This window comes from Podarcis tiliguerta (assembly GCF_965153285.1).
Source record: "Podarcis tiliguerta genome assembly, chromosome: 4".
Lineage (NCBI taxonomy): Eukaryota > Metazoa > Chordata > Lepidosauria > Squamata > Lacertidae > Podarcis > Podarcis tiliguerta.
The window spans coordinates 45,257,992-45,278,137 of record NC_139537.1 but is presented as its reverse complement, the minus strand read 5'-3'; the positions used below and the strand labels follow the sequence as shown (position 1 = coordinate 45,278,137).

The 20,146-nt window shown below is 40.6% G+C and overlaps 1 long non-coding RNA gene across 2 annotated transcripts in view; it reads right to left on the bottom strand.

Moving 5' to 3' along the window:
* Positions 1–12,800: 12,800 nt before the first annotated feature.
* Positions 12,801–20,146, bottom strand: part of LOC310677040 — a 41,844-nt gene continuing 34,498 nt past the window's right edge. The window contains exons 3-4 of one of the 2 annotated variants that reach the window (XR_014510886.1): positions 13,869–14,087; positions 12,801–12,991 (exon numbers count right to left, since the gene is read on the bottom strand). This is a non-coding gene — a long non-coding RNA (uncharacterized lncRNA). Of the gene's footprint in view, positions 12,992–13,759; positions 14,088–20,146 lie in introns of those variants that run through there. The other variant, XR_014510887.1, reaches the window with a different exon arrangement.

The following is a 20,146-nucleotide window of genomic DNA, read 5'->3' as shown; positions in this document are numbered from 1 at the left end:
TCCTTTCTAATATGATAGCATGGCTCGAATTAAAGAGGGGGGCTTTTGTGTTGCTCTGCCCCTTTTCTTCAATCTTTAGACAGGGTGTGTGGTTTGGCTAAAATTTGGAGGAACCAGAGGATGGAGCTTGTGGACTGACCTCCTACCCATTGTTTCATAATTGGAGCCCTGCATGATAGCAAAATGAAATTTCCCTTAGGGGCACAGAAGCTTGGGATATTGATCTGGAGATGATAGGCTTTTCCTGGGTACCTAACTGTGAGGGACAGAACATGAGCAACTACCAAAGAAGGACTCTACTAGCACCCGGATAGTGGATTTTAATCCTCAAAAAAGAGTGGATTCAAGGCAACACAATACAAAACAATGTTTAAAACAGCATGCCAAGGAAAATTGAGAACGCAACCTTCATGCTGCTTCCCAATTATCTAAGCAACATACGTATTTGAAATAATTCACAGCATATGTCCATTTAGAGCCTCTGCTTATAATTTCAATTACATTTTTTTAAAATAAATAAATAAATCCAAACCACCTCTTTTTCAGTTGTAAGATCTACGAGGCCAAATGAACAAATTTGACTTCTGTCCATTGACACTTACTGCACTGAAACCGGAAGAGCCTCAAACACGAGCACTTCCCATTTGCTAACGAGATGAAGGAAATGAATTTATGTCACTTTAAGAAGAGTGCCTTAATGAGAACAAATACACTTCCTAGTTTTTATATAAGGAAAAATGATCTGAATCCAACTTTTGAAGCAACGTAGCGTGCAGCTTTTACATTGGGAATAGAAACAGAGATGCTTTGGTTAGAGATGCACAGAAAAGTCTGAAAATTAAGGACACTGAGGCAAAATGAATGGATCTCTTAGCAAAAATACTAGAGAAGGAAAGCTTTGGATCCAGTATGTAGGGTAATGTCACAGCTAAGAGTGTGACATATGAGCTAATCAGCTACTGGCTCAAATTCTCACTTTACTCACGAATGAACTACGTGGGTTCAAGCAAGCCACTATTTTTCAGTTTCATTCCTTCCTCACTCCTAACCACAATATGGGCATAGTGACATTTATTTTTAAATTTATTTTATCAATAGAAATTTATTTAAAAATTGATCTTATCTATCCCACTGTTCATCCTAGAAGATTTCAGGGTGAGTAACAACAGTTTAAGATACGATTAAACAACAGTTTATTTGTATACTAAACAAATTCACTGATCTCAGGGTAGCTAGCAACAATTTAAGTCCTTGACTGAGCTTAAAGAGCTGAGATAATGGGTGTGAAGCACTTTGCCTGAACACTATATAAATGTGATGCATGTTGCACACTTGACCCTCCCAACATAAGTCAAGTGTTTTCAGTACACAACATGGCAACAACTGACCTGAACAGGGTTAGAGATTACTGAGGGTGGAACTTTGTGGTGTGCCTCACTCATAAACACCAAGGTATCCCTAGCTCAGTTTTTCAAAGGTTTAGCATTGAGGGCTCTGATCTACATTTACAGGGTTGTGCATTGTTCTTTCAAATACCACTTTCTTATAGATGGCAAGTAGTTATTTATAAAAAAAATCTGCTTCTTTCATGCACGTTGGTGGTACCTCAGGTTACAGACACTTCAGGTTACAGATGCTTCAGGTTACAGACTCCGCTAAACCAGAAATAGTAACTCGGTTTAAGAACTTTGCTTCAGGATGAGAACAGAAATTGCGCGGTGGCGGCGCAGCAGCAGCAGGAGGCCCCATACGCTAAAGTGGTACCTCAGGTTAAGAACAGTTTCAGGTTAAGAATGGACCTCCAGAACGAATTAAGTTCTTAACCTGAGGTACCACTGTAGTTTGCTAAGCTGAACCATGGCTTAATGCATATGCATGAACATGCAGGTTCCCAGACAGGAGATCACAGCTGCTTTGCTCCTCCCTGGCCCTTTAGCTCAGTAGTGATTCAGGATGGCCTGTTCTCCGGTTAAGCTTTCTCCTTCTTAGCCATGACTTATAGCCAGGGTTTATTTAGCTCAGCGCTCTGCTGAGCTAAAGGGACCAAGGAAGAACATAGCAGGTGTGAGCTCTTCCCTAGGAACCTGCATGTTTATACATGTGCACTAAGCCATGGTTCTGTTTAGCGTAATATACCAATGTGTGAAAGAAGCATATTTTTATGAAACACTACTTGCCATCTATAAGAAAGCGGTATCAGCAACACAAGGCATACAGGAATGAACTTAATGTGTAAGTGGTAAACATAAATTGCATTTATTTGAAAAATATAAAGAATTCTCCAGTGCTGTGTGTTGACGTTAAACCTATAAAGTTGGCTTACAGGAGACATTGCTTTTCCAAAGTTCAAAACACAAAGACAATAAAATGTGAAGGTCATTCCGATGTGACAACAGATTAAAGAGTATTCCTTTGTCACAAGGTTTTCATTCTTGTGGAATAGAATCACACTGGACTTTGCCTTTTATTTGAAATCTTACCTTTTAATAAGTGAACTTTTGAAATTACCTCAGCGAACAAAGGTTCCTCTTTTACAGTTAAACTTTTAACCCTTGAGGTTGAACTAGTGTAGGCCAAAGGAGAAAACCATCGTGTTTTCACTGAACTTTTTACCCTTTCAAAAAAAAAAAAAAAAATGCAGACAAGTTTAAAGTTCATACAGTGAGCAAGAGGTCTCTAGTGGGTATTTCTAGTATTATTAACTTCCTGACCTCAGATAATTAAAAGAGAACAGTGAAGGCAGTATAGACTCAGGCTCAACTTTGAACTTCTAACCTCTCTTGCAAAACTATTTTGTGTACAAGTAGCATATACACTCAACCCATTTATTATTAACTATCCTCCAAACTTGCATGCAAGTGCAACCTATTTTCAGTATCCATCCAAAATGCTTTGTATTCTTGAATTCCTTAAGGGTTGGGTTTTATCCGAAAAAGAAAAAAATTCTCCAATCAAAATAGTACAGTAGGGAGTTGTTGTTTTTAAATCTGGGGTTAGGAAGTACTGCTGGGAAAATAAAAAGGTACTGATCCAGAGCCAAACTAGATACACAGCTGCTTCCAGACTGCCGCTATTTTGAGGGCGGCCTTCAATCATACATTGTCAAATTTAGCTTGCACAAGTGAAGTGGGTTTAGTGGTCTTGTGCAAAAATCCACTTGGGCCCCAAACCCAGACTTTTGCAGTAAGGAAAGCAATGGCGAACCATTGGGAAGTGTGGGAAAGCAATGGTTTGACATGATATCTTGTAACCTCCATGTAAAGAAACAATTAAAAAAACTGCACAACTTTTGTGAAAACAAACAAGGATGAACGCTCAATAAACAAGTTGTCTGGAAGAGCCCATGGTTGTGTGTTTTTCTTATGGCAGGTTTTTTTAAATGAAAAACAAGGCTATTGTGGAATATTAAACTAAGAAGTGAAAGAAGTGCATGTACAGTATGTAGGGAAAGAACCTACTTCACTCTGTTTCCCAGTGCCCTCTACTTAGGGCCTAATGACATGTGATGTTAATTGCATCACACCTACTCACAGCCACCACGCTGTGGTATTAAAAAGTTTAATTGTATGTGCAGGGTCAATTTTAATTTGGAATGCAGAGGGAGGAGGTTTAACCCTTCCCCACCATCCCAACTGCAACACAACAAAAATCATCTCCTCCATGCTGTAGTTGGTGCACCCCTTGGCACCAAAAGTGAGGGTTTTTTTTAAGCCTAATAGTACTGCAGGGGGTGGAGAGGGTTCTTTTTGCCATTGCTGAAAGGATTCCTATTTATATAGCATGAGGAGCAGTTTCAATTAACAAATAGCGAGGAAGGAAATCATTAAACAGTTTCTTCCCCTTGCTATGTTCGCACCCCTTCCAGTGCAACCTTCACCACATTCCCCCCCCCCCCATTTAAAACAATAATATACTGGTACATTGTTTGGCGGGGGGGGGGAGGGAGAATACATGCAACCAGTGGCTCTCAAGCACTCTTTGCTGCCGTTTCTGAGCTTATTTGATTACAATTGCTTGGATTCTATACGTTGCTGTGATCTGACTTCATCTGGGGCTTGTCTCTTGCTTGTTCAAGGCATACGAGTCTTGGACTGTATTCCTCAATATTGTTGTTCCTCAGCTGTCTCCCTTGAGGAATAAAAATAGCAGCTTATTACCTGGTTTACCTTTGCCCTCTACTGGCTGTGGCATTCAGGAGCTGGAGATGTCAGCTGTCTATTCCCAGAGGCAGCAACAAGGTTGCCAGGCACTTTCAAAGGTGGGCGACTAGCTCAGATGAGTGACTTGTGACCTCTGAATCTGAATCTGTGGTGATTTCAAGCCTCCTGCTTTCTGGCATCGTGAAAATATGATTTCCTCGTTAACGATGATAACTGTTTCAATAAGTTTTTGGGTTTTTCCGGAAGTATGACACAAAGAATAATTTCTTTTAGAACATCTTGGGAAGCTGGAGGCATATTTGTTGCTAATCGTCTGTCTCGAAACAAATGTGGCATAATAACAAATCATTAAAAGTTATCAAAGATAGTAATCCATTTGTACAAGAAATAAAGTTGTAATGTCTTCACTCCTGAAGCTTTGTAATGTTTTTGATAGGTGTCAATGGCAGACATTAATGAACAGATGGCTGCCAACTCCTCCAGCCTCAAATAATATTCACTAGGATGCTTCTGACAATTGTTTTCCATTATCATGATTAAAAGTTTATGAAATAGACTGGCTGACTGGCCTCCCATTGAGCAGTGACAGTTACAGCAGTTGGACGTTGCATTGTTCTGTGACCACCCTTTGCAATTATTGTATATTTTTTATCATGTTATTTTCCTATTAGCAATTGCTACCTTAACATTTATTGCTCTTGTTTTCTTACGGTCATAACTTTGGGAATAAGAGGTACATAACTGAATAAGAAGTAACTAAATTAAGAGAAGCAATAGCAAATATTTCACATATGGCATATATTCATTTAATTATTTGAAGTACTTTTATGCTGTTTTTCAGTAGAAAAGGCTGCAGAGCCTCTTACAGATAAATATCAAAAATTACAGTGTCCATCTTCGGGCTTATAATCTACAAGACATAACCCAAGAGGAAAAAGGGATGGGGACGGTGAAGGAAAATAGCATTCACACAGGTAGATTAGAATCCCTAAAGGCATATGCCATAATAAAAGTTGTTTGCTTTTAAAGTGCTACGAGACTCGGTATTTACAACTGATTACACTGGACTCAGGTATATTCTGCACTTCTGCCTAATGTCTTTGTTAGATTTTAACTAACAAAATCTAACAGACCCCCCTCCCCAAGTCATCTCCCATACTATTTTAAATGGTCCCCCAATCCTTCGGAGAAGATGGTGAAGGGTTGGAGCGGGCTCCAGGGGGAAGGCTGAAATCACTCCTCTGGCCTTTATTCTCATGGAAGCTTCTGCTGGATCAAATTGCCTTCTGACAGTGGTGGAACATAACATGTAACATTCAATGGGGGTTTGCGAGCTTTACTTTTATGAGAATGGGATTGACTCTTCTTTTGTCACATCTCTGAAATACCACTGGAGAATTCTTATGCGCATAAGGCTATGAACAAGAAAGGTTCAAACTTGTATTATTTGCAGTGTTTTTATTTTGCTTTTGATCTCCAAGGTGCATTTACACATCTCTCTCCCTTTCAAGGTAGCACACCCTACAGTGCACAGGAGCAGGGACTGGTTTTGGCAATGTGAAGCTGACTAAAGTTGATGCTGATGCTGCCCTTGTCTGAAATCACTGCGAGAGGAGAGCAGCTATTATTAAAGGAATTCAAAGGGCACTTGACATAATCGGGTCAGCCAGAGGTGCATAAACAAGAAGCCAAAGAGGACGCACCACACAGAAATGTGTCTTTTGGTTATGTACCTGGAAGACACACACTGTGAAGCTTTTATTCACACCTGCTTGCATGACGATTCTCTCTTCTCCTCTTCACCCCCAGCCCTGTTTTATGTTTTATCAGCCAAGCAATTTTATTCATGGCACTCTGACATGCGAAAGGACATTTTAAAAAATGACTACCCAGTTCTTAAGCAAATCTTTCTATTATGGTTATCTTCATAGCAGGAAGATTTCCTTATCCAGGCAGCTTAATGGGTATGTACCCCCACAATTGTGTCCTGCCTGACAGGAAGAAAGAGGCATTTCACTTTTGCCATGGATGAAGGAAGGAAGGAAGGAGATGGAGTTAGAAGAGATGCTGTAGGTTGTTCTCAATCCCTTAGAAGGAATTGACTTCTGCGGAGATGATGTATTTACTCTGAGGTTTTCTTCACCTTATCGAAATGTTTACAGTACAATGTTTATACTTTATAGATGCTCATTTTGGGTTGTGCAAATACACTATTTTTAATGTACCAGCTTCTTGGAGAGAAACTTAAAATGAGATTGTCCATGAATCAGGCATTGGGCAACTAATAATAATAATAATAATAATAATAATAATAATAATAATAGCATACAATAATTGATGTCAGGCTACTTTATATTTAAATTGCTTCATAAAGGGAGTGATACTGAAGTGCAGCATTCCCTTGGAAAACTGAACTAGTGGTGTAGTTGCAGTGTTAAGTCAAATACCACCCAAACAACAAATGAGATATACAGGCAAGCATGCATCCTTGCTTAATAAGAGAATACTTAATTTCCAGTTCTTGTAAATGCATAGGGTCAGAGTTATTTATAATAAATTTCATTTTTGGACCCGTGCATTTTTCCTAGTTTAGAATCAATTGCTGTTTAAACTTTAAAGAGTGATTATGTGTTCACTTTTGAAATGAAAGGGCACATAGTTGGCCGCAACACAGTAAGAACAGACTTTCTAGTATCAACTCCTTTAAGGGTTTTGACAGGATCAGGCCACTGGGAACAATCTGTGGGTCAGGCACCAGACAGCACTTAAAACAATTACGGTCCAGGATAGGGTGGGTCAAGTCTACGATATCTAAAACTCCAAGTCAGGGGCACCACTATGTATGTATCACAGCTTTTAGGCAAGGTCAAGTGAAAGTTGAAGGCTTAGACATGAAATCATGGCCAAGATTGTAAACAATTCTGACAATGGCATGAGGAGAGGAATTTAGCAAATTTGAATCAGGTCCTAGTTCACATTCAGGATCATTTATTATTGTCTGTATTCTACAAAATGTGAATGCTGGCAATTACTCTATATCTTACATTTTAAAGTTCTGATTCATGCCTCATTCTGATGAGTTGCACTGACTGTGCATATTTGGAAAGATTAATTTGGGGTTTCTACTACAACACCCATTCCATATCTTCATATGCATTTTCATCATCTTCCTTCTTTATGTACTGCTGTGGCCAGCTGGGCTCTACTTTTGTCTCCTGTAGGCAAAAGAGAAGGATAGGCAAGAGATAAGAGTTTATGAACAGTCCTGCTGGGTGAGACCAAAGGTCTGTTCTGTCCTGGAAGTCCACCAGCAGGGCTTGAAGTGAATAGCCCTCTTCTCATTGTTCCCCATGCTGTCTCTGAAACTGGGGATTGCATTTAGCAGTTATAAATGATAGCCATCAGAGATATGCATTTCATGAAGGAGGCCAATCCTTTAAAAAGCTTTCTAAGCTAGTGGCCACCATAACATTCTGTGGTTGCAAATTCACATATTAATTACATTTTGTGCCAACAAGCATTTCCACTGTCTGTCCCTGAATTTACTGCTAGTCGATTACACTGGAAGACTCCAAAATCCAGTATTAAGAGAAAATTATAAAAGTTCCTCTGTATCTACTTTCTGCACACAGCTATCATCTCCTTTCTTTCCCCTTAAATTCAAGAGACCCTTTCACACTTTCTCAAAGAGAAGGTGGTTCCCCATCTCCCTGATTATTACACCCCTTTTCGGGTTGGTGATTTTCTTTTTCAGATGGAGCTACTCAAGCTATACTCAAATATGGCTGCACATGTGAATATAGTATAAGGACATTGTGGTACTTGCAAGTATACTTTACATCCCTTTCTTAATGATTCTTAGCATGGCATCTGCCGTTTTCTAACATAGAGTTGACATTTTGACTCTATGACAAAACTAATCTGATAAGACAATCCTTGTATATGTCAGGGGTGGGAAATTGGTGGAGCGGGCTGGAACTGGTCCAAAAAGACTTTTTGAGTAGCCCGTCAGCCCCTTACAACATTTCTTGGTTGCTATGGCAGCAGTGACAACACGGTTGCTTTAAAATATCCTCCACGAAGTGTAGTGGTAGCAAAGGTAGTAGCGGTGGGGACATTATCCCTGGTGGGGTTATCCTAAGTGTTATCCTTGGTGGGGGGAACCTCCCCCCAACTACATAGTATCTGGAAATAATCCTCACTAAGCTTCAGCCTCTGAAACAGTTTATAAACATCTTCATGGGAGCATTTCTGGAGAGCTTGGGGATCATCAGAGGAGCATTGTCAACATTTGGTCAAGATCAGAAGAGATATACTTCCCAGTCTCCCTTTACAACTCCAAGGAAGAAGAGCTCCAGGCAGGGCAAGAGCTGCACACAGGTGAAGTGCTTTGTCTGCCTACTTCCCCTTCCCTGCCACAGCTCAAAGCAAAACAGACAACTCAATAGCAACTCTAACAAACGTTTCAATTGCACGCCATGCAGCAAGTTACTATTATCCTGGTCTATGAGAATCTTGGCCTTTGCTAATTTTGTCACACTAAATAGCATCTCCACATTGAAATTGCAGCTGAGCAAGAGGTGTGTGAACTGTGTGTGTGTGTGTTTAGGGTGTGTCGTGGTGTTAAGTGTGTTGTGTGATTGCGTGTGTCTTAAGGGCATGTGTTGTGTGCATGTATGCCCCCACTTACCTTTGGATCTGGTCCACACACTTTTGGAATGAACCTTCTGATAGATTTTGACCTAGGTAATATGGACCTTGACCTGAAAAATGTTACCCATGAACCTCATTTGCCATTTTTTTTGCTCATTTACTGAGTATATTGTTATGAGTTTGTGGGATGCAAAATATCCTAAATTCCAGGCTCCAATTAAAGTTAGACTTAATGAAGGTTTGGGTAATGAAATTGTGCCAAACACTGAAGCCCTGGATGCAGTTTATGTTAAAATACAAGCCAGGCCAGCCTGGTGATAGCTTGTTGATTGTGGGTTATTAGGGGAACAAAGCCTAGTCATGGCCTGGTAGGTGAACCATTAAATGAGACATCAGCAGGAAAAGAATATGCGAAATTCTGTCAGACTCCTTTCCTTCCCCAGGGCTACAACTGTTTTGCACAAAGATATGTCAACTTGTGGTGCTGTGGGTTAAACCACAGAGCCTAGGACTTGCCGATCAGAAGGTCGTCAGTTTGAATCCCCGTGACGGGGTGAGCGCCAGTTGTTCGGTCCCAGCTCCTGCCAACCTAGCAGTTCGAAAGCACGTCAAGTGCAAGTAGATAAATAGGTACCGCTCCGGCAGGAAGGTAAACGGCGTTTCCGTGCGCTGCTCTGGTTCGCCAGAAGTGGCTTAGTCATGCTGGCCACATGACCCGGAAGCTGTACGCCAGCTCCCTCAGCCAATAAAGCGAGTTGAGCCACGACTGGACCTAATGGTCAAGGGTCCCTTTACCCTTTACCTTAAGGCAACTTGGGCTTTCAGAGGATCTCCTGGGTACTGTGGCTTTTTCAGTCTCCAAGGCCATGTTAAAAACTAGGCTGTGGGACATAGATCGCCAGGAACTAATCTCAGCTGTGGAAAAAACATGTCCCCCTCTTTATTTTCGACTCTCTTGGGTGCAGGAATTTAACCTTAATTATTTACAATTTTTGTTTAACCCGCAGGAAAGAAGGGCTTTTTCGCTGGCTAGGTTCAGTTGTAATCCTTCTAACCTCCTTTGGGGTAGGTTTGCGGGTATGGCACAAGGAGATAGGATCTGCCCATGTGATGCCCACCTGGTGGAAACTCTAGCTCACATGGCCCTTAAATGTAAAATGTATGATGATCTCTGCCAACAATACTTAGACCACCTATGTATCCCAATATGGAAACCTGAGACAGAGGTTATACGCTTCTTATTACAAGGGAGAGACCAGGAGCTCACCAAGACAGTAGCTAAGTTCCTCTATTTGATTTTCTGCCGCCAAAGTACGCTACAGGACCCTGCCCTTGCTGGAGACCTACAGAGGTGAAATAGATTGCTTGCCTTTTCTTCCCTTTGGCAAATGACTGTACTGTTGAAATGGTGACGAGATCACATTGGCCTATTTATTCTGAATGTTTGTAAGTGACGCCAATAAATGTTTGATGGAAGAAAAAAATATATGCCAGCCATCCTGAGCTGAGAGACAGATATCAGAGGCAAAAGCAGAGTTTTTAGTTTGGTTTTGCTGCTGGTGATGATGTAAGCAGAAGGAAAAAGAATTGCATTTTGCAAGCAGTTTGCAAGCTGGAAAAGGGAGGATCAGAGCAATGTGAATCCAAGGAGGCAGTAATGGGAGAAACAGGACCCTCTTGGAGCCCTCCGTCTTAGGCTCAGGTTATATATATGTATAAATAAACCATTTTTCATAAAGACACTACAGTCTCCACTGTGTCTCATTTTTAAAGGAAACACAGACCCTGGTAAATACGGCTGGTACCCCTGGAATCTTGCACCACTAAGAGATTGGGCTGGCTTGTAAATATATATTTTTTGAAGCTCTTCACAGTCTGCTTGGCTCCCCGCACCATCCTGAATAATTTTGTGACCAGTTGAAGAACATAATGGGAGGGACAGCATCTGTGTGTGTAAATTATAGACACTATCACTGCAAGAAGACAACCCTAGTTGTTATAGCAGACAAAAGTGAGTCCTTCTCTGCAATTAGGCTATCATGCCAATTGTAATGCATTTACCTAAAATGTACTACCTTGATTATTGTTTACTGCATATGTCAAAGTGTGTATTCAGGCAAGTGACTTCTAGCCATTATTTTCATCTTTCTGCTGAAACCATGTCTGTTATGCCAGTGAGCTTCACAACAATATATATATGTTAGCACGCAGTGATAAGAATACAAACATCACTGTGCCACTCACCAACTTGACAGTAAATAAAAACCATGGATATATCACTTTAGCTTGCATTCTTTCCATACCACAGGTCACCATGCCCCAAGGAGATTGTCTTCCAAAATATTGGCCAACTACACTCACAGGAAGATTCTGTTGAGTCTAGCCAAGAGAGATGAATAAATGATGGCTGGAATATACTAGGTCGATGGAGTGTCTGAAAGATTATTTGACATTACAAGACAAACAAAGCCAACTGTGGGCGCAGTCTGCTTGCTAAGTGCCAACGGGATCTTTTTGCACTAAGTTCAATGGGAGAAGGCTCTGTAATTAATCTTCATGAGTAATGCGTGGGTTTCCAAAACATTCTAATTTCCCACAATCATCCTTTATTTATGCCCAGATAAGTAAATGTTCTTAGGGCAGCTACACCGCTCTGTAGAAGAACTGTCCCAAGTCTATGAACACCATCTTTATTTAATTTAACTGGCTTTCCAAACTTTCCCCTAAGAATTACAAAAAACTCTTAGTTTTGCCTAAAGAAATTCTTAGCAGCACAGTTCTGCCTCTATTCAGAGTAGGCAAAGAAAGCTCAAACTGCAAATAAATATTGTCCTTTATCTAGGGAGGGAAGACATCAGCAATAGCCCACATAGTGCTACCCAGCTATTATGGACGGCTCCCATCATTCCTGACCATTGTTCATGTTGGTTAATGACACCAAAACTGGCCACGCCTGGTGTCTTCAGCCCTTCCATCACAATGGAATTAGTTATGTTGCGAGATGGTGAGGAACTGGTATAGGGTCACCCAGTGAATTTCATGGCTATGTGAAGATTTCAAAGCAGCTTTCCACTGTCAAACCTCTAACCATTACACTATGCTAGTTCTTATCCTACATGAGGCAATTTACAAGAGTATGCTTGAATTTTTCAAGCTAACAACTGGCTAATTAATATGCAGGTGAAAGACATGGAAGAAATGAAAACTCTGAAATCTGCTTTGAATAGAGTTATTTGGTTAATGCCAAATGCTGCAGCATGGTTACGGACAGGAGTGAGGTCTCTGACTCCCAAGCTGCAACATGAAACCTACAGTCACATTTACACTTCTGATTTATAGTTAATAGTGCTAGAAAAGCATATTGTGGTTAGCCAACAATATGCACAGTATTAAAAATGTCTCACGCCTTTCTCCTGCCACATTGCGGCACTTGTGAAAATGGATAACATAAGCATCTCATCAGAAGACTGTTTCCTAGTCCTGACATGCATGTAGTGCTCCTGTGGTCTGGTCAGCCTAAGCTGGAATCCAACATGGCTGCAATAGCTTTGCTGCAACCAACCTGGTATGGCCTCATGACCATACCTGCTCTAGACCCACTGCTCTAGATGAATCCTTCATTTATGTACCATGCAGGTATATTTCTATCACACTGTTGTAGAAACTACCCTGATCTTCAATTTTTGTATGTTGCTGGTGGCAAAGATGTAGCTCATGAATAAATAACCTCAACCATTATTATTGTTTTAAAAAATTATGTCTTTCTGTGTTCTGGGTGGTATGTGTTCATGCACATATAACATCTCTTGCATAAAATTATTAGTTTTTTAATACAAATAAAAAATACAAATCAAGCGCCAAACTGATCCACCCATTCCTAATATTACCTCTCCCACACTTAACAAATAACATTGCCAGTTACCCACAACTAGCATCTACAAGATGTAATTCAGGTTCATATATTACCACCACCACCCTGCTCACCTCCAAACAAGGAAACAGAAGACAGAAAGACAAAATAAAATAAAAGGGGACGTTGTGGCAGGAGAGATTTCTTAAAATTATTGTTGCTTATTGAAAAATGCTCCCAGCTGCCTATATTTATTTATAATTGACTCGGTTCCTCTTCTCGCTACAGGCATTCCTATGCACGCTTGAGATCCAAAAGATTTGCAATGCTGAAATGACAGGAGAAAACACCGCAGCTTATGAAAAAATGCTATGCAAGGTTCTCATTTATGTTGTCTTTAGATTGCCTTCATATAAAGAGTCTCTAAAGGGACCATGAATAAAATATGGAGAGTAATTAACAGCCACTTTGCATTGACAGGGGCATCCTTTAAATTAAAACCAAGTTTCTGCAGTGCTGGCCCCTACAAAAAAGACTCGTTGGAAATCTGTTAGTCATCCTTTTCAAATTAAAGACTTGGAACGGTTACTGTAAATGAGCTGGGATTAAATTCTATAGACCTTGACACAGTGTTTCAGACATCCCTAGCATTGCTTCTTGACAGTGACTTTGGCGATGGTAGGGGCCATAGCTTTGGGGCAGGGCAGATCCTTTGCATGCAGAAAGGCCCAAGTTCAAACACTGACATCTGTGTTAAAGGGGTGGTGGTGGCAGCACCAGGCATAAAGAGGACCTTTGGAGAGTCATGGCAGCCAGAGCCTGACCTTGGCTGCAACACGGACCAAGTGCTTGGCCTACTGCAGTCTAATCACAATTTTTATTTGACACATAGTGGAACTGCGATTTCATCTTTATGTTTTGGGTGCAGGTTTAGGTAGGCAGCTAATGTGCTGCTGTAGGAGCAAGGAGTACACCCTTATTGTCAAGGCAACCAAAACCAATACTATTTTGCATTAGAATGTGCATTTCACTGCAAGGGTCTAGAGGTTACATTCATTTAAAAAAAAGAATGAATGGAAAATGAAAAGAAGCCCCATTTGTTTCAGTTGCTTTTATAGTGGAAACAAATGGGAATTAAAATGAATGAAATGAAAATGACAGTTTGCTTAATTTCAAGTCATTTGTTTCTAGTTGCATGGCTTTACCTTGGCTAGAGCTTTGTGTTCAGCTCACAAGGAGTTCTTAGGGACGGAGGAAGAGAAAGTGCAATGAAATTGTCAGATATAAATTGGGGCTTATAAAATGGAGGTATGTGGTCCCATCTGTCTGAAATGTGGAGGTCTGATGCGGGAATGGCTTCAAATTTCATGACATTTGGATGGAAAACACCAAAGTTCTAGGCAACATCAGACTGGCTGGGTCTCCTGTTGAAATAAATAGGAGAGAAAATGAATGAAAAACAAAAACAAATGAACTAATAACCCATGAAAAACAAAAGCAACATGAATGCAGTTCAGGCAAATGGAAAATGAAATAACTTTTTTTAAAAAATGAAATCAAGTAGAAATAAAATAATAAAATAATATTAAATAATTCTATTTCCTTGTCCACCCTTACAAAAGACTGCTGAGCCAGTTGCCTCCTAAAGGAACTTGCCCCCAACTCCCCCTAAGAAAGAGAGCAAATAGGACCAAACTAGGTATTCACTTAGTTCTTTGGAACCTATATTTGAGACTTTTTCTAGTCATGATGTTTTTAGGAAGACGGAAGTTTGTCCTGATGCAAGAAGATGAGTGACTGTCCCTCATCTTTAAATCACCAAGTAAAAGCCATGGCAGCTCTCGACAGCCCTCATTCCCACTAGCTTAGCCCAAATAGCCATGGAAGAACCAAGGAAATGCATGTCAAGAAAGAAAATAGAAGGAAAGCACTATTTCAAAGGTTTAAATTCTGACAGATACGTATGTTCTTTTGGCAAAGGGACTACAGTGTATGTGTTTTCAAAAGAGCTGAATATGCAGCTCAGCTTTTTCTAAATATATAAATGCAGAAAGGGGCAGTAGAATCCATGAGGTTCAGTGTCATCTTCCCTTGATGAAACGCCTTTAGGAACCCAGCCAAGATCCATGATGCATGACATATTACCCTAGCAGTATGTCAACAAGGCCTTCAAAATGCAAAGTACATCTGGGAAGTTATAGTTGTTTGAAAGAAGCTGGTAAGCTAAAAGGGGTTATGGACAATATCTTTTGTGTCATGAAGGCAAAGCAGAGCTTCTTTGTTTGACTTTCCAAATCTTATATGGGAGCAGAATAGTATGTTTGTTATATGTTTATATAAACATAGGAGCTTTATGTAAACTCTAAGACAGAAATGGCATTGTATTCCACACAGTTTTACCTACTGTGAAATGCATTACAGACTGTACTTTAGCATCAATTGGCAAACTCTCAGTCAAGAGACATGGTTAGGTTCACGTAATTTATAAGGGCCTTATGGAGTTGAGCTCTTTGCGTAGTGCCTTCTTGCAAACCATCAATAATTCTATATCTCAGGCTTATTTTTCTAAAATTGCTAGATTTTAGGAAAATAAGTCTAATATATGTTATGCTAAGTTTGTGTAAACAGAGGGATTGCTGACCACAAAGTGCTGCTGTGCCACTTTCAAATTCTGGGATTTGATTTTAGTGTTGGGGCTTCTAGAGAACAAAAACCCCATTTGGAAAGTTCTCTGAACCAAGTCTATGAACCTAAGTGACCAGAAAGGGCTGCATCTCAGCAATAGTAAGTACACTGATCCTTCATACAAAACAACAATTTCCATTGGCTCAGTATTGTGTACATACCACCTTAGTTGTCCCATTAGCTGCCAACCATGAAAAGGCACTGAGTAAGCAGAGTGGCTTCAGGGCCTGATTCGGATGAGAAGGGTGTTCATTAAAGGCTGTCATCAATGCATCGATGGTACCAAACTTTGAATCCATGCCCAATTTTGAGTATTTTGACAATTTGCATCATGTACACATTGAAATGACTGGCATTATGTTTACAGGGAATGATCACTTTGCATGCAACCAATGTACACACAACCGCTTTTGCGTGTGCTGCTTTTTGCCCCTAAATGGGATGGGGCCAGAATGGACTTATGCATGACCACTGACATGTGCAATGACCCAGAATGCAACCTCTGCACAAATGGGGAGCTGCCTGTACATGGGAATAATGTGCATCATATACACACTGCAATAATGTGGGGCTAGAACAAGATTTTCCCTATGATGGGTTTGTCCCCCCCTTTTTGGACAAAGATTCTGTGCCTTTTGTCATTGTATGACATGGGTAGGCAAACTAAGGTCTGGAGGCCAGATCCGGCCCAATTGCCTTAGAAATCTGGCCTGCGGATGGTCCGGAATCAGCGTGTTCTTACATGAGTAGAATGTGTCCTTTTATTTAAAATGCATCTCTGGCTTATTTGTGGGGCATAGGAATTCGTTCATCTCCATCCCAAAAAAATATAGTCCAGCCCCCCACAAGGTCTGAGGGACAGTGGACCGGCCTCCTGCTGAAAAAGTTTGCTGACCCCTGTTGTACGACCTGGAGAAATCCATCTCCTTTAGCTTTTTCAGGCATGAAGATGCAGTATTGGCTTGTCTTTGCCAGGCATATATACAACAGAGATAGGTCCTGAAGCACCAGCTAATCCCATAGTAACAAACACCTCATTGTCACTGGCAACAAAAGCTTTTGCAAGAACTAATAATAGAGCAGGATATAGTTTTGCCCAGCCATCTCTAGGTGCAGATCATCCACCATGGCCGTGATTGGGTTGACACAGGTTTAGGCTCCCTGCTGCTCTTCACAGGCTATAGTAGAGTAAATCTGACTGAAGCTAGAAGGGTCAGTTCTAGCTGAACTGTGACAAGGCAGGGACAGAGCCAAGCCAAGAGAGGCAGAAACTGAGTCTGCTTGCCTTTTCACCCTGACTCCTTCTCTTGCCTGTGTAGGATTCTGATAGGAACATGTGGAACTTTTATTTATTATTTATTTGATTGATGTTGAGAATGTTTAGGGCACCATACAAAGGATGATTTAAAATAATTATAAAACCAAGTAAGCCACACAAGGAAGCAAAGCAGCTAGAATTTCATCGTAAGGTCAGAATTAAGTGAGTCAATCTAAATGACAGATGGAAAACTAGATCCAGCCAGCAGGACAGATGTTGAACTAACCCACCTCCACTTTGACAACTGGACAGGCCCTCCCAGCTGCCATTCTGCCAATCACCTGATGACACCAGGAGATAGTACTTGTATTTCAAAGGAAAGAATAAGGAGCACACACTAAATGTGCCGTCAAGTGATCATTTTCCCCCCTTTTGCAGGCACCACTTAAACTGAAGCTGCCTCTGCAAAGGAAGAACCTTTCAATTCAAGGTAGAGAACGTAAGGGAAGAATTAGGAGTACACTCAAAATGCCCTCCCAATTCTTCCTTTACAGCCAAAAGTTGATGCCAAATCAAAAGGTGTCAATTTTTGCTGCAAAGGTTTGCATTCGAAGTTTACTTTCCACTCTTCATCTTTTAGCCACAGCTTGAACTTGTCTATGCCTGATGTCATATATAATGTCAGGCCCAGGAAAAATAGGCATGGTTTGTCCAAACCAGTGGTTCTCACCACTGATCAAAGTAACCTTCAGCTGGTGCTAGATAGGACATGAGCTCCAGACCAGGGCACCACGACTGACAAGGCACTTTCTGCAAACACCACCCACATCATCTCTGACAGGAAGGAGACTCAGAGAAAGGCCTATTACATCGGAAAAAGACACCTATATACAGTTTTCATTCACTCCTCTAAGACACAAAAAGCGTCAGTCCTAAAACGTTTTTAGGCTGATTACCAATTTAACCAAAGCACTACAAAAGTTAGTATTGCAAGCTGCAGCTACCAAACTCTGTGCAAATCCATTAAATACTAATTTGAGAAGAGTATTTATGATGAAAACAAGACTCTCCCCACCCCCCTAGGATTTCATAGTTATTTGATGCAATGTCGCTACAGTAGCTGGAGGTTGCTGACTGCTAGGACAGAATGGTTAAGTCCTCCTGATTACAGGTTTTTTATGTTATTACCAACCACTCAGTCTTGTATTTGAGAGCCAAATTCATCTTGGATGTAACCTAGTTTGAAATGAATGAAAGCTCCTGGCCCATTAAGTTTAGCCTTTGATAAAGTCAAGGGCAAAAGGATATTCTTATGCAAAGTAGCATCAATGCAGATATGCCACTAATCGCTGTGGATTAGGAGGAGGATATCCATGTCCTCATAACACCTTCATGCTGATCTTTCTCTCTTGCTCATTTTTCTCAACACAAGTATAAGGATTTATTCCTTCCCCAGAGAAGACACAGTGCTATCTGTTAATGAAGCAACAGAGCATCATTAAAGGTGCAAATCTCTTATTATTTTGGAGATGGTGATTTGATAAAAGTGTTGTTATGCACAATGTCATATTAAAGGTGTTCATTTTGCTTCTCCAGACCCTATCAAAACCTATTAGCAAATTGGCTTCCAGTGCTGGGTACAGCAAGATCAGCCTAGCCATGCCAAAAGCTGATAATTCAAACTGAATTTAGGCACACACCTGATAGTTTGATCATGAAATCAGTAGCCCCCTTCATAGGTTAATTGCATGGCGGCAACTCCACATGATTAAGAGGAAGCAGGGCTGTGCCTTTGGGGTCATTCCTGATGTCCCAAATCTTCCTGGCCCTGACCCAAACGGCCACACACTGAGAAAAGACAGTGTAGCAACATGTTCTGGAATGCTGCATGATCAGGGCTGCAGAATACACAAAGGCAGCTTCTGTGGTGCCACTTTAAGACTGATTCAGTAGGAAGATTCAGTAGGAAGAGTATAAGACAGAGGCCAAATTCATATGGGAGATTCTGGGTGGCTTCAAAAAGACTGCCACTGGAGCTAGACTCATATGAACATACACAATTGCAAGCTGGAAGTCAATTTCATTGGGCAAAGTGCGGCTGAAGTAAACATGCATAGGAGCAAGCTGTTCAGATCTCTGATTTGTAAAAATTGAAGTGCCAAGCACAGAGGAGGCACAGAACAAAAAAGCACTTTGGATTCAAAGTACTAAATAGACTAATAATAAAGACAGCACCTTGGTATATTTTCAATCCTTACGCCTCATGGTATGTGTAGCTGTGATGGGACACAAAGCAACTGCGCTGTCAATACTTCAGTAGGCTGTTAAAGGCAAATGTGGCAAATCATTCCTGCTAAGCTGCCTGACAGCTGCAATCCCATTATGAGACTATTGCTACATATCATGTGCGCAGGTTTGCTTGGACGTAGATGCCTTGATGTTTATTGAGATACCATAAGCATAGTGCTGAAAGGTATACAAATGTCTCCTTCAGTCTTTATTCCTGGGAAATACAACCCCTTTGTGCAATGGCCACTTTGTTAAAACACTAATGGGGTCTGTTGCCAGACTAGTAGCACTCTCTGAACTCATTGCTCTAGTATAACATACAGAGTTGACATATAAGATGGAGGAAATGCAAAATACAACTTTGCCATGTTGACTGCTGGTTTACTGGTGCATTGGCCAATTAACAGCTCTTTCACCTTACTTCCATGAATATTTACAACCAGAAAAACAACAGACAGATCACCTCGCATGCTCTGCAATTCCATTCCAATCCAAAATCTGTTTGATATCAACTTACCTGCTATTAAGAAGAGATATATTACCCTGAAACTCAAGTGAAATGTCACAGTTCAATGATTAACTGATAATATATATTGAATTCAGTTAACATATACTGAATTCGGTTGCTGGGTGTATGCTTAAGCATATTTAAACAGAACTTCTGTGAAATAGCTCTGTCTTTATGCAATTATAAATGGAGATGCAGAAGTAGATTATGATTTTATTGCATTTCCTCACTTAATCATAATGTTCTGAGTTAAGGTACATTGCAACTGGGAATGCAACTATTGGGTAAAAACTAGGTTATGTTTCTCTTCCATATGTGAGAATATGCATAAAAGATAATCATTTTGCTAAATGGATGTAAATTAAGAGCAGTATAGATTACAGTTACTGTAAAAATAGGTTAAGATATTTCTACCACACTCTTGCTTCTAAATAAGCAATATTGATTCTAAATAAGCAATCATACCTTGTGTTATGTTTGCTTTCAGGTTACGAATGTGGCAAACCCAGAAGTGTTTACTTCCGGGTTCGCCCCGCGCACATGCTCAGAAACTATTTGCACGTTTTGCGCATGCGTAGAAGCACTCTATCGTGCTTTGGACACGTGCAGTAGTGGCACTCTACTTACAGACTTTTCGGGGTGCAAACGGCACCCCGAAATGGATCGCATTTGTAAGTAGAGATACCACTGTAGTTATTAAATTAAAGGCTGACTACATGTTACAGACCAACATGCTGAGCCAA